Raw genomic sequence first — 14,591 nt, forward strand, 5'->3', positions numbered from 1 at the left:
GAACATTTGCATTTTTAAATAAACCAGGCTAGCTTGAATTCAAAAGAGGGAGTGAAATGTTTCTCCTAGCCAGGAGAAGTTAAGAGACAGTGGGCAGAATTTTCTGCATGTTGGGCAGGCGGAGCAGGAGCGGCTGCGGGTGGGCCCGGATCCAATCGGCGCCCGCGATCGGGGCTGCGCCGCCATTTTGCGCGGGTGGGCCAATTAAGGCCCGCCCAGTGCATTTCCAACTCCTGTGAATAGCGGGAGTGTGCAGGCTGCGGCGGGCATGCACAGACCGCTGGGTCCAATGGCGACCTGGCAGTCTGTTTAAAGTAGGCCTGGCAGCCTCCTGTAGGCTGCTCACAATGGCCACTTCGGGTCACACTGCAGGGGGTTGGCTGAACAGGGCAGGCTGCAGGGTAGGCCAGCGGGGGACCAATATGCCCCTCGCTTTTCTGATGATTGCCTTGCTGCCCTCCTCAAGCAGGTGGCAGCACGGCGGGAGGTGTTGGTCCCCCAGGATGGAAGGAGGTGCCCCCCCACCCTACGTGACGAAATGTGCCTGGGAGGAGGTGGCAGAGGTGGTCAGCTCCCGCGACATGGTGCAGTGCACCTGGATCCAGTGTCGCAAGCGCTTCAATGGTTTGTTGCACTCTGGAGGGGTGAGTACCATGTTGGCATTGGGCATTTCACCCAGCAGGTAGCCTTAGATTTTGAGGCCCCCCCACCCCAAGTCTTACTGTCGACTGCATTGAATCATGTTGGGCATTTCTCGTACACTGGGTGGGAAGGCAGATAGTGCCCATGCTTAGATCAGCCTGAGTGGTTCATGAGGAGATGAGTTCTCCCCTGCACCGTGTTGCTCTTAGGCGCACATGAGTTTGGGGGCAACCTGCAGGAGATGCAGCTAGGTGCATACTGAGAACTCCAACACATGTCCTATTCACGGTGATGAGACTGTGGGAGGGGAGCCTCAAGGTGTCATGGCCAAGAACCATCTGCTGCCCTCGATGCTGCACGTATTTGCGCCTCCTTGCTATGGGAGCTAAGACCGTGTGTTTCCTAAAGTGATTGGCGCAGAACGTGTCCAAGGTGGCCCTTGGGGGGCGTTGGGAGCAGCAGTAGCGGGGAGAGGAGGCACTGGAGGCCTGATATGGGCCACTGTGGTTGGGGTGTGGTGTGCACGTGCAGAGTCCATGTGCAAATTGCCGCAATGAATGGTCTTCTCTGTTATTCAGGAGAAGAATGCTCACAATGCGTCTGAGTTTTCGAGGAGTGGAGGCGGCCAGGCTCACCTCATGATCTTAAGCCGCTTCGTACAGGAGGCTCTGGAGCTTGAGAGGCGCCATGCATCCAGGTCAACTGGTGTCGGTGAGGCTGGGGTGGAACAGCCAGGTATTTGAGACCAACAGTGAGATCCGCTATGTCCTCCCAACATCCATAGCACTGATGATTGTTAAATTTGTTATTGTTGCAACATTTCTCGGTCACAGAGTGATAGATTCAGAAGTGTGGATCATAGACAAATTGTCCCTTATCCCATTTCCCAGCACTATCCCCCTGGCCTTGTATGCCATGGCATCGCAACTGCACATCCAAATACTTATTACATGTTAGGAAGGTTTTTGCATCCACCATCCTTTCAGCCAGTGCGTTCCACATTCCCAACACACTCTGTGCACAAAAGTTGCTCATCACCTGTCAACCTCATGCCCCTTACCTTAAAGCTATGCCACCTGGTTACTCATCCCTCCGCCAAGGGGAAAAGTTCCTTTCTGTGGACCCTATCCATGCCCCTCATAATGTTATAAACCTCAATAATGTCACCCCTCAATCTCCTCTGCTCCAGGGGAACTAACCCCAGTCTATGCTATGTCTCCTCATAAGTCAAACTCTCCAGCCCAGCCAGGTGAATGACCTCTGCACTCTCTCCACTCCAATCACATCCCTCCTGTGAAGCGCATTTCACAACTGCACGCAGGACTATAGCTGTGGCCTAGGCACAATTTTCTGCACTTGGAACATGACCTCCCTGTTCCTGTATTCCATTCCTCGGCTAATAAAGGCAAATATGGCATTTACCTTCTTCAACACCTTATTTACCCGTCCTGCTACCTTAACGGGCCTGTCGATATGCACAGCAAAGTCCCTCTGATCCTCCTTACTTTCCACGGTCCTACCATTCCTCGTGTATTCTCGTACCTTGTTTCTCCTGCCCAAGTGTATCACCTCACACTTATCCACATAACATTCCATTTGGCATTCCTTAGGCCACCTGACTAGCCCATCTGTATCCGCCTGTAATGTAAGTGTATCCTCCAGACCATTTGCCACCCCACCAATATTTGTGTCCATAGGTTCTGGAAGGTTGAGCTCAGAATGAGCCAGGGGGAAAGGGATGAAGTGGTCACTGTGTTCACGCTAACTGATCCACTGTCCTTGTTGTTAATTTCAGCAACCTCAGAGCATGGCAGCCAGGAGCAATTGCAGATGCCCCCTCTCACACCTGAGGGCCCTCAACTGTCACCTGCGTCACACCATTTCTGCGAGACAGGCACCAGCGCAGATACTAGCACATCGGTGGGCATTGTAACATTGGCTAGTGTCCCAGGGCACAGTGGATAGGGCACTTCACAATCGCTGGAGGTAATGGCAGAGACAGAGCGTGCCGATGGTGCCAGCTATCGGAGGACTGCAGGGTACCAGGCACATGCTCAGTCGGTGTATGATGATGTGCCTCTGGAGTCGTCTGCGATGCAGCAGCTGCAGGAAATGCAGCCGGGTGTGCGGGAGCACCTGGGGGCGATACATGAGGCTGTGCTTCACTTGGTGTCTGTGGCGGAGGAATCCACACTGATGCAATGAGCCTCATGTCAGACTGTCATGCTTCCTCCATGGAGAGAGTGGCGACTCTCGTGGAGAGGTACCTCCAGGGGAACAATCAAGTTCTCCTGGGGTTACGCTTGGACCTGCAAGCCATCACAGCACCAGTGGTCACAGCCGTTCAGTGCCAATGTGGGAGATGGTGTGGGCTTCAAGCTTCCCAGCTCATTGCCCATCTATCGACGGTGAGCAGGGAGGTCCAGGGCGACCTCACCTCGACGGAGCAGCTGCCTGTCGTATCTGCGGGCTCCTCTCACGGTGCTCCGGATGAGGGCACCAGCTACTCTGCCCCTCTCCCAGTGACCGCTTCATCGGGTGAGGCTGTGACGACTGGGAAGATGCCAGCTGTGGACCTGACAGATCCCTCCTAGGTGGGGCCAGCACAGGCTCCATAGGCCAGAGGATGACCACCAAGGTCATCGAGGCCAACAGGACAGCAGAGTCAGCAGACTGTCTCAGATGCCACTCCAAGCGATGGGGTGGCACCAAGACGTAGCACCCATAAATGTAAGCATAAGGCACCTTAGGCACACCACGAGTTTCTCACAGGTGCTTTTCTGTTGGTCCTAGATTAGGACTTGTTATTTGTTTTTGCTTGATTAAAGTTTTGCTTTGACTTTGTAAGAACTTCTGATGGTGAAAATTAAATCCAGATGTGTTACCATGGCTGAGGGTGGCTCCTTTGTTCTGCATTTGTATGTTTTACATACATGTCATGAGTGTTTGAGTGGACATTGAAGTTTATGTCCAAAGCCCTTAGTTGCAGCTGATGACCTGGCAGATTTAGCACTTAAGTGGCGAGTATGGAAGCGCCAGGCAAGGCTGGTCCTCCTGATCCATTTGTGTGGAGCTAGCTGAAGATTCATTGGATTAAAGTCACCCGGGTGTCCCTGCCTCTTTGGTGTAGTCCCAGGTCAGCATTCGGTCCCTCATCATTGCCCTGTGCTTCCTCATCCTCCGAATCAGTGCTGGAGTCATCATGTGCAGCCGCATCCACTACATCAACAACTTCATCGTCCACAGCGTCCCGCCTTTCCAGCGCAAGATTGTGGAGAGTGCAGCATGCCACCACTATCACCAACACGCAATCTGGGGGTACTGGAGTGCACCCCCTGAGCGGTCCAGGCATCAGAAGCGCATCTTGAGAAGACCGATGGCTCTCTCCACAACACCACTTGTGGAGCCGTGGCTCCTATTGTACCACTGCTCAGCTTCTGATATTGGATGGCGGAGAGGCGTCATGAGCCACCTTCTGAGGGGATAGCCCTTGTCACCCAGCAGCCATCCAACAAGCCTGGCTGGAGCACTGAAGAGCCCGGCACCTGGGAGTGTCTGAGGATGTAGGCGTCATGGGAGCTGCCTGGGTACCTTGCACAGACTTGTAGAATCAGCATCCTGTGATCACACACTATCTGCACATTCATGGAATGGAAGCCCTTCCTGTTGATGAAGGCACCGAGCTCACCAGCTGGTGCCTTGATGGCCACATGTGCACAGTCTATTGCACCCTGGATGCGGGGGAAGCCAGCAATGGCCGCGAAGCCTCTGGCTTGCTGTGCCTGACTTGCCTGGTCCCAGCAGAAGTGGCTGAAGGTCAATGCACGCCTGAACAGAACATCTGTAACCTGCTTGACAAGTGTGGACAGCTGATTGGGAGACACTGCAAAGATCACCCACCGAGCCCTGGAAGGAGCCAGAGGCATAGAAGTTCAGGGCAACTGTGACCTTCAGAGCCACTGGCATGGGGTGTCCACCCACACAGTTAGGGGAGACCTCAGGGTCAATCATCTGACAGATGTAGTTGATTGTCTCCCTTGACAGTCGGAGCCTCCTTCGGAACTGCACCTCAGTCATATTGAGGTAGCTGCTTCACCACCTGTATACCCCGGCAGCAGGATAGTGGCATCTTCTGTGGTCCCTTCCACCTTAGACTACCTCTTGGCCCAGTGCCCCTTGTGCCTGCGCCTGTACTCCCAAAGGTGACTCCCCTGGAGGTTGATTGTGCGCTCCTGGCCTCCTCCTTATTCTATCCTTTCCTTGCTCCTCAGAGGAGCTGCCTCCAGTGGACATGTCAGAACCCATACCCAGGCTAAAGGGAGGTGGCCGGAAAGCTGCAGGCCTGATAAAGATTACTGACTGCAGCGTGCTGAGCTGAAGGTTCAAAGTACACAGAAAGCTGCTGGAATTCGTTCTGAACTGCTACAGATCACACAGGCAAGTTGAAAAAACTTTCTGTTATAAACATTCACAGACCAGATTGACAACCCCACTGAGCCTTCTTATCCCGCCCGTGGATGAGTTTTATTAAAAAGTCTGTTACCCGCTTGCCCGTTGTGCCCTTGCGCTGACCCGAAGATCACATGGGCAGCTGAAAATCACTGTTGATTGACGATTTAAGGGCCTTAACTAGCCCATTAATTAATGGCGGGTGCGCATTGAACTTCATCGCGCGCCCGCCCAGCAAAATATCACGATGGCGCATGATGACATCAGGACGCTCGCCCGACATCACTGCACGTCCAGCAGAAAATTCTGGCCAGTGTGTTTATTTTTCCCAAAGATTGCTGGTAAAATTAGTACTATGATAGATTTTATTATTAGAGACGTAAAGACATAGTGAAACAATGGGAATTTGTATCCAAAGGGGAAAATATGTATAAAGGAGCAAAGGTTGTGCGTAAGGGCAGGAATTCTAAGATCTAACACAAGTGTGAAAAGCCTCCAGCATCTAAGCCTCAAGCTGCTGTCTACAAGAAACTGAAACTGAGAAAAGCTCATTTTGAATTCGACTGTTCAGGGTATTGTGTGTTACTTTGCCTGGGTCTTTTAAAATCTATGGGCAGAATTTCACTGAGCGGGTGGGCGTGCGCCTCACCCCCTCGAGTGTAAAATGACGCGCAATGACATCGGGTGAGTGTCCTGACGTCATTGCAGACTCGCGCGGTATTTCGCTCAGCGGGCGCATGCAGGAGTCAAATCACACCCGCCATTAATTAACAGGCCAGTTAAGGCCCTTGACAACCCAACTGATGGCGATTTTACGTTGCCCATATGATTTTTTTCTCATCGCATGGACAAAACGGGCAGGCAGGCAGGCCACAATTTGCAAAACCTCATCCACGGTTGGGATAAGAAGGGTCAGCAGCATTGTCAATGTGAGTAGTGAGGAGTTTTGGAGATAACTTGCTGCTGGTTGCTTATTGAAACTTGGCAGCTCCTTCTCTGATCGGGGCTTCATTCTTAGCATTTCCAGGCTTCATTTCTGGACTCATTAGTGCCTTCCAAGCCCCCTGAGGATTCAGATCATGTGGACCCTTCCAGGTATCAGACAGCCTTCTGTCTCCCTGGATTGTTGTCTTTGCTGGAGGCACCTCCTCTGAGGAGGAAGAGATGGGCAGAAGAGAGAGGAGGCCAGGTATCCCAGTGCAGCTTCCAGGGAAGGGACCTGTAGAAGGACAGGCACAGGCACAAGAGGCGTAGGGCCAGCAGGTAGTCCAGGGCAAAGGGGACTGCAGAAGATGCCACTATTCTGTTGCCAGGGTTTACAGGCGGCGATGCAGCTACCTCAATATGCCCAAGGTGCAATGCCTAAAGAGGCTCCATCTCTCAAGGGAGGCCGTTATCTCCATTTGTCAGATGATCGGCCCTGAGGTCAGCTCTGACTGTGTGGGTGGACACCCCATGCCAGTGGCTCTGAAGGCCCCAGTTGCCCTCGACTTCTATGCCTTCGGCTCTTTCCCGGGCTCAGTTGGAGATCTGTGTGGAGTCTCCCAGTCAGCTGTCCACAGTTGCGTCAAGCTGGTGACAGAAGCTCTGTTCAGGCTGCATTGACTTTCATTCATTTCCGTACAGATGAGGCCAGCCAGGTTGAATGAGCCAGAGGCTTTGCAGCAATTGCTGGGTTCCCCCATGCCCAGGGTGCCATTGGCTGCACACGTGTGGCCATCAAGGTGCCAGCGGGTCAGCCGGGTGCCTTCGTCAACAGGATGGGCTTCTACTCACTAAACGTCCAGAGAGTGTGTGACCAAAGGATGCAGATTCTGCAAGTTTGTACCCTGGCAGTTCCCAAGACTCTTATATCCTCAGACATTCCCAGGTGCCAAGGCTATTCAGTGCTCCAGCCCAACTGGATGGATGGCTGCTGGGTGACAAGGGCTCCTAATGTTTCTCTGCCATCCAAAAATAGAGATGGAGCAGCGGTACAACAGGAGTCATGCTTCCACAAGGGCGGTTGTAGAGAGAACCATAGGTCTTCTCAAGATGTGCTTCTGATGCCAGGACCGTTCAGGGGGAGCACCAGAATACCCCCCAAAGTGGGTGTCACTGATAGTGGCTGCATGCTGCACTCTCCACAAACTGGCACAGCCAAGGGAGGGATACACCAGAGGAAGAGGATCTTGATGCAGCTGCACAGGCCACAGATAATAAATCCAGTGGTGAGTCAGAAGAGGAGCACAGTGAGGAGAATGCTGAGGGTGTGGAACCAGACCTCGGTAACCTCGAGCGAGGCAGGGACACCAAGGATGCCTTGATCCAACGCTCCTTCAGCTAGGCTGCCAAATAAGAACTACCACCTCATGCCAGGGCTGCCGCCACCATCCTGGAACGCAGAAATGACCCTTTTCCTTTGCCCCCAAGATACACTCAGTGTCAGTGCAATAAAGGTTCGAGCCATCCATGTCCAACATTACATATTGCCCTACCCTGCACCTATAAAACAAATAAAGCATACTCAGGCCAATAACACAAAAACAAATGTAATTTAATGTTGGAACTCACATAGTCTTGAACGGGGCAATATCTGGTGTTGGTTGTCACACCATTAAAAAAAGAAAAACAAAATGGGGGAACAAAAGATCACCCGTGACCAGTCCCTCTTGCGCTTAAGGTGCTTTAAACTTATGTTTACAAGTGCTACGTCTGGGTGCTCCCCCCTCGCTGGTACCAGCACTGGAGACAGCCTGCCGACTCTGCTGTCTAGTTGGCCTTGGCGGGCATCCTCTGGCCAGTGGAGCCTGTGCTGGCCCCACCTGGGAGGGAGTGGCCAGTGCCACGGCTGGCATCTCCCCAGTTGCTGCAGCCTCATCAGATGTGCCAGTCACTGGCAGAGGGACGGAAGAGCTGCTGCCATCATCCAGAGTGCCCTGAGATGAGCCCTCAGAGATGACAAGCAGCTCGTGTGCCAACGTGTGGTTGCTGTGGACCTCCCTGCTCGCCAGTGATGGACAGGCACCTAGCTGGAATACTGGGTGCCCCATCCATCTCCTACACGGACACTGACCAGCTGAGGTCAGTGCCTGTGTGAGGGATTGCAGGTCTGAGCGCAATCCCAGGAAACTCTGATTCTGTCCCTGGAGCAGCCTCTCCATGAGAGTCGCCACTTTCTTCATGGAGGAGGCATTGCACTCGGCCATGAGGGTCAACGCAGAGCTCACGCTCACAGGGGCTCCTCAACAATAGAGACCATGGCATGCATACCATCATGGATCTCCGCCAGATCCTCCCACACACCCTGCTGGACATCCAACATCTGCTGCCTAATGGATGACTCCAGAGGCTCATCATCTGCTTTTGACTGAGCATCATCCTGGTCTTCAGCAGCCCTCTGACTGCCGGCGCCCTGGGCATTCTTTGGCTCTGCCTGCACCTCAAGCGAATGTGAAGTGCCCTCACCAATGTGCACCGAGATACTAGCTGCCAAACTAATGCCCACCGAGGTGCTGACATCTGCACTGGTGCCTGATTCAGAGATCAGGTGTGACGCAGATACTTGGGGAGCACGGTGGTCCTCTGAGGTCAGGGGTGGCCCTTCAGGGTCTGGAGAGTGAACACCTGCTGGTGAACCTAAAAGGGAGAAGAAGGACATGGCATTAGTTAAAGTCATCACATTGTCACTGTGCATGCCAGGCACCCTGGTGAGGCAACGAAGTCCTGTGCCCTCGTCTTTCAGTGATCAATGCAGGCTCTAGGTTCGAGGCTCACATCAATGAAGAGACTACACTAGCATGGTTGTACAAGCCAAAATTCTCAACGTCAGTGCACTGCGCTCTTACCTTCATCTGACACCCCAGCCTCACTGTGGCTACTTGACGAAGGTGCATGGCACCTCTCGAGCTCCAAGGCCTCCTGCTCATACCAGGAGAGGATGAGGAGGTGTGGGGGTCCTCCACCAGTCCGTGGCCACCCAGTATTGTTATGGGATGTCTTCTCCTGAAAAGACAGAGGAGCATTGATTAGTCCACTCTGTACATGCAGCATCAGTGCAGCCTGGCCAACCCCAGCAAAGGAGCATCTCACAGGGCACATCCAAGTTGTGGCCATCGAGCCGTCAAAGCTGCCAGGGCTGATTCCCTTGGCAGTTGGCACTCAGACTCTAACACCTCTGAGCTCCACAGGGGGACAGCCAGACAAAACAATTCAACACACTGACCCATACCAACATGGTACTCACCCTTTCTGAGCGCAACAGGTGATTGAAGTGCTTCCAGAACTGCACCCAGATGCGCTGCACCATGTCGTGGCTGCTCACCCGGGCTGCCACCTCCTCCCATGCTTTCTTTGTGAGATGCGGTGGCCCCCTCCCATCCCTGGGGACAAGGGTGTCCCTTCTGGCACTCACCCCCTCCAGGAGGGCAGCGAGGCAACCAAGTGCCCACCCGACCTGTCCTCCCACCTGGCGCTTGCTGCCACACTCGAGGCCATCTTTACAACAACAGACAGATGTCCTTCCCTGGCAGCCTTTCTGGGGCTGCCTGGGCCATTTTTAAACCAGCCGCTGGGTTGCCATTGGACCCAGCGGCCGACGGGCCCCCACCCCCGCCCCCATTCGGCCCTTCCCGGCCAGTGGCGAGCTGCGTTTCACGCTGGGCAGGCCTAAATTGGCCCACTAGTGTGAAATCGCGGCTTCCCGGCTGCTCCCACCCATCCCCGCCAAGCCCACCCAATGAGGGCAAAATTCTGTCCTATGTGTATCACTGTTGCCTTAATGGAGGTGTAACTGGGGTTTAGATTAATTAGAGGATTTAGGAGTTATCATAGTAGCAATTTGTAGATCTATGTATGTGCTCAAAATCATTTCTTCTATTAATAAAGGCTTAATTTAGTTTTGTAAGAAACCTATAAGAATTGGTGGCCTTCTTTTTACTGAATTCAAAGCCTGCATCTCAAAATAAGTAAAATTGCAAATAGTTGTGGCAGTTGCTTCAAGTCTCCCTCTGGGATTTGGGCAGCTTGGCATTTACCATCTCCTTGCCATAACAATTTCACTGATTTGGTTAAATGATATGGCAGAACACAACTTGATATGATAAATCCTGCGAACTTCTACACTTGCCCCATGCAGCCTGATTTGCATGAAAATTGTCAGAGACAGTTAAAATGCTATTTTTTGTGCAGTTAACAAATCACCAGTTTTAATGTCACAGAGATTTGATGGATGGTCCACAGTTGTTCAATTATAAAAACTCAACATGTTCCTGAACATATTCCATAGAGTTTAAAGTATTGGGTAAATCAGTGGAATAGATATGGTTTCAACATCGTCTTGGGAGATTAGGCATTTCGACAGCTCAAATACAGTGAGACTCTCAAAGTCAGGGAATAAATCTTGCTGGAAGTGGAAGTGTGTTGAAAAGCCTACCTTTAAATGGATTCAACATTTAAGAACTTACTCCAGATCTGCATTTGTTCTTCTCACAATCTTCCTCTGTGAACCTTGTCCCCCTCCACGAGGCTCCTTTTTGATGGATTGTGATTTCACCAGTGTCACGCACCCATCAGTAATTCATTCAAGTGACCATTATTCATGTGTGAGCCTTGAATGACGAGTGCCCCAAGGTTATTCAACTATGATAATAAAAACAGAAAATGCTGGAAAAACTCTGCATGTCTGGCAGCATCTGTGGAGAAAGAAACAGCTCTGAAGAAGGGTGTTTCGGTCTCGAAGCGTGAACTCTGTTTCTCTCTCCACAGATGCTGCCAGACCTGCTGAGCTTTTCCAGCATTTTCAGTTTTTATTTCAGATTTCCATTATCCGCAGTATTTTGCTTTAAATTTAACTCAACTATGGTTGGTTTCAAAAATGCAAACAAATCCTGTTTCCACCCAATATTCACAAATACACATTTGCAGCAAGGTACTTATCAGAAGTAAGTTTAGCCTAAAGACATTTGGACAGCTTTTTAATTTATGGCCCAACCATAAATCTGCTACTGTGGCTTGGCCACCTGTTATAGAAACCATTTGTTTATTCTTACGAAAATTGGGCAGTTTCTATAAAGGACAGTTGAGTTGCAGTTTTATACCAGGAGGCCAGTTGAAAATCTTCCCCACTGAAAAAACTTGCACGGTGGGCCATGCAAAGGTTCACTGATTGATAGTAAAGTGGAAAGTTCACTGACCATTAAGTTGTAGGTACTGATATACAACTGGACTCAATCTAAGGAAAATTTGATTTGTTGTGGAGACTGAGCAACAAGAGGGAGATTGATAGGAAAAGACTATAAATGAAATGTTTGCGCAATTAATTTGTGTTTGGTGACCGCAAGCAGGTTGATAGGTTGCTCGGTTGGTTGACTTCATTTGCTTCTTCAACTTCTTGCTGCCTTTCTTCACTTCATTGTTACATTACCATTTTACAGAGCATATGAATGACATAGTAAGCACAATAACCTTACAAACCTGGACTGGGCTATAATACAGCATTTGCTCAGCCAGTACACTGCTTCAGTATACCAAGGTTATAAATGCATGAGCTACATTGTATTTCTCCTCAGTTTATGTCTGTACTGATGTCATAAGCCACAGATTTCAAAGCATATCCTTGATTTACATGAAACTATCCTTGAAGATTTGAAGGGAATGTAAATAAATTCTACCCCATTGGCTAGTAGAGGAAGAATGAATCTTGGGAGTTGCCAAGGAAATGAGAAGTTGGTAATCAGTTCTGCTCATCTGGCCTCAGGCCATCTCTACAGTGATTACCTTTCCCATTCATGAATGGTGTGACCTTTGGGCTAAAGACATGTACGGCCACAGGTGCAGTTAAAGACGTCATGCGTATATGTGAACCCTCCTATGTAAGAAGTGGGAGGCTCATTCTTCCTTTCAATAAGAAATAAGATGGAAGTTGAGATACTGGAAAACAATACACCTTGCTTACTACAATTGTGGACTAAATGTTAGGAGATGCAATGGAGGGACATTTGCTTGGAAGGATTTTGACCTGGGGAAGTTCAATGCAGTTGTATCTTTGACAGCTATTTGTACAGTCCTGTCTGGGAACTGCCCCCTAAGTCTTGCTGCAAGAGCCTGTAGAGTTTATAGATAGCCTCTGTCAGAATGTAAGTCTGAGCTTGGAGATTTTGTCACTTTGGTTAAGGTAAGAGATCCTGGCCCTGTATATATGGGTGTTGAGACAAGGATATGTCCAGATGGAGTGACATTCATACATCTGGATATCTTAATTCCAGAACCAGCAAATAATAATCATCACCAATGGGCAGACCTGGAGGGAGTGACCTCCCTAAAGCGACAGCCAAACAGACACTGACAAAAGATGCAGTGCAGCAAAAAGACTCCAAGCATTTTAAGTACATTATTTTGCATTACAAGACAAAAATAGAAATGACAACAGTGTCCCTTCAAGAACAAGGACCAAACTGAAGGGAACTGCCCTTCACAACAAACAGCTGATTTAAACAAATATTCTGTCAGCCCATCAGTTAATTCTCCTGCCTCCTTCATCACATTATAGAGAGATGCCCTCTTTTAGTAAAGTTCTAAGTTATGGTAAACTTTGTACATATTCTGGCATAATTTTGAAGTACATAAATGGAAATGAGAATCAGGACTGAGATGTTTAAAGCATGACTGTTCCAATATTGCCCTTTATACTTTATCACCCAAAGTCAAAGAACAAAATTACTCCATGTGTGACTCAAAACACACACATGCCCAATGCACTGGGCTGCACCATGTTCAAAGAATAATCAGGGTTTGCATATGGTGCACACAGATAAAAAGGCACTGGACAATCATTGCTTTATCAACTCTCAAATCATTTGGCTCCATTCCCCATCAGTTTGGGATGTTATCTCCTCAACAACTTGTAAAATTGGTCAGACAAGATCTAGCTCTTCTAAAGCAGTACTTGTTGTACTCGTATACAGGTACCATTCCATCCTGTTTCTGATTATTGATTGAATCATGGGACCTGGGCTAAATGACCTGTTGCGGCCAGATATACTTCAATACTGGAACTACACTTGCCTCTTTCTAATCTGCCAAAATCTCCTCAGTGTTAATTCACTTCCTCAGTGTGTGTCACTGACAGTGCTTCGCATGTCAAAACTATACACTGCTTTCCTCAGTAATTTGCATAATTAGTTCAAAATCAACTGAACTTATGAACACTTTTCCATACTTAGCTAATTTAATTTTTTTTTCATGTTCAGATCTCTTTTATTTTTCCTTGCCCATTTTGACATCCTTTACCTTACTGATACACTCAATTTTGCACAATTCAAAAAATAAGGCCGGGACTAATGCTTCATATCTCAAAGTGTCTCCTATTTGGTTCTGTAAATATTATACATTTGACTTGGCCACAAATTTCAGTTTTTACATCTTTCCTACATGGTTTAGAACATTCATTACATTTTTGAATTGAATATTCTTTCTCTTTGGTAAAACTGGATGCTGGGAGTGTGTTTTGTCCTATCTCTACATACACTGCTTGTCTTCGCTGTTCATGCTTTTACCAATCCCTCCCTGCCCCCAAGTTGATTGTGTTTATTTCCCAACTGCAGAGGCCTGAGTGCCAGTGAACCACTTCCTCTCTCTGAATGAGCCAGTCACTATCAACTACTTGAGGCTCTCCCTCCCTTCCCTGGCCAGACAGGGTGTCTGCCTCTAAATTCTCTCTCCAGCTCAGCTAATGCCAGCTGGTCTCAATACTCTTTCATCGTTGAAGTGCCAGAGCGCTTGTGTTTTGTTTCAATGAAACTTCAACTGTGCACTGAACCTCAGACTTTGGCAGCAACACAAGTTTTCTCCCATCACCAGGGATTGGGAATCTGGTTTGTGTTAGCCCATTTATAGGACTATTAAAGTGTTTCACCAAATTGTTCAGACAGATGGGTAACTGGATTTGGCACCAGGACCCGCTGCTATCACCTATCCTTGGTGATTGGAGAAAACGTGTGTTGCTGCCAAAGTCTGGGGTTCAGTTCACAGTTGAAGTTTCATTGAAACAAAACAAGTGCTCTGGCACTTCAGCAATGAGGGAGTGCTGCATTTTTGGAGGTGCCATATCTTTCAAATGAGATGTTAAATTGAAGCACCGTCTGTCCTATCAGGTGAGTGCAATAGACACCATTGTTAACTAGGCCCCATTCCCTAAGAAGTGTGAAACTAGATGGAAATCCTTTTTTTGATAGTTTAATTACACTTACTCTAAAACAATGAAAATCATCATGTCCTCAGCTCCATCCAGCTTCCTTTAATCCAATGCCCCTCCTATTGTCCAAGCTCTGTCACCTAGCCCATCTAATCCAAAATTAATTCTGTTAATGAACTTTGTAGACCGATGAAGTGGGAGAAATTTGGGACAGACGGACCAATAAAAAATGGGCACATATAATCTTCTAAAAAATATAAATGAATACTAACTTTAAGCTAAATAAGAAATCGTATCGGTGTCAGCTGTGGCTCAGTTAATAGCACTC

This window comes from Cetorhinus maximus, chromosome 13, assembly GCF_964194155.1.
Source record: "Cetorhinus maximus chromosome 13, sCetMax3.hap1.1, whole genome shotgun sequence".
Taxonomy (NCBI): Eukaryota; Metazoa; Chordata; class Chondrichthyes; order Lamniformes; family Cetorhinidae; genus Cetorhinus; species Cetorhinus maximus.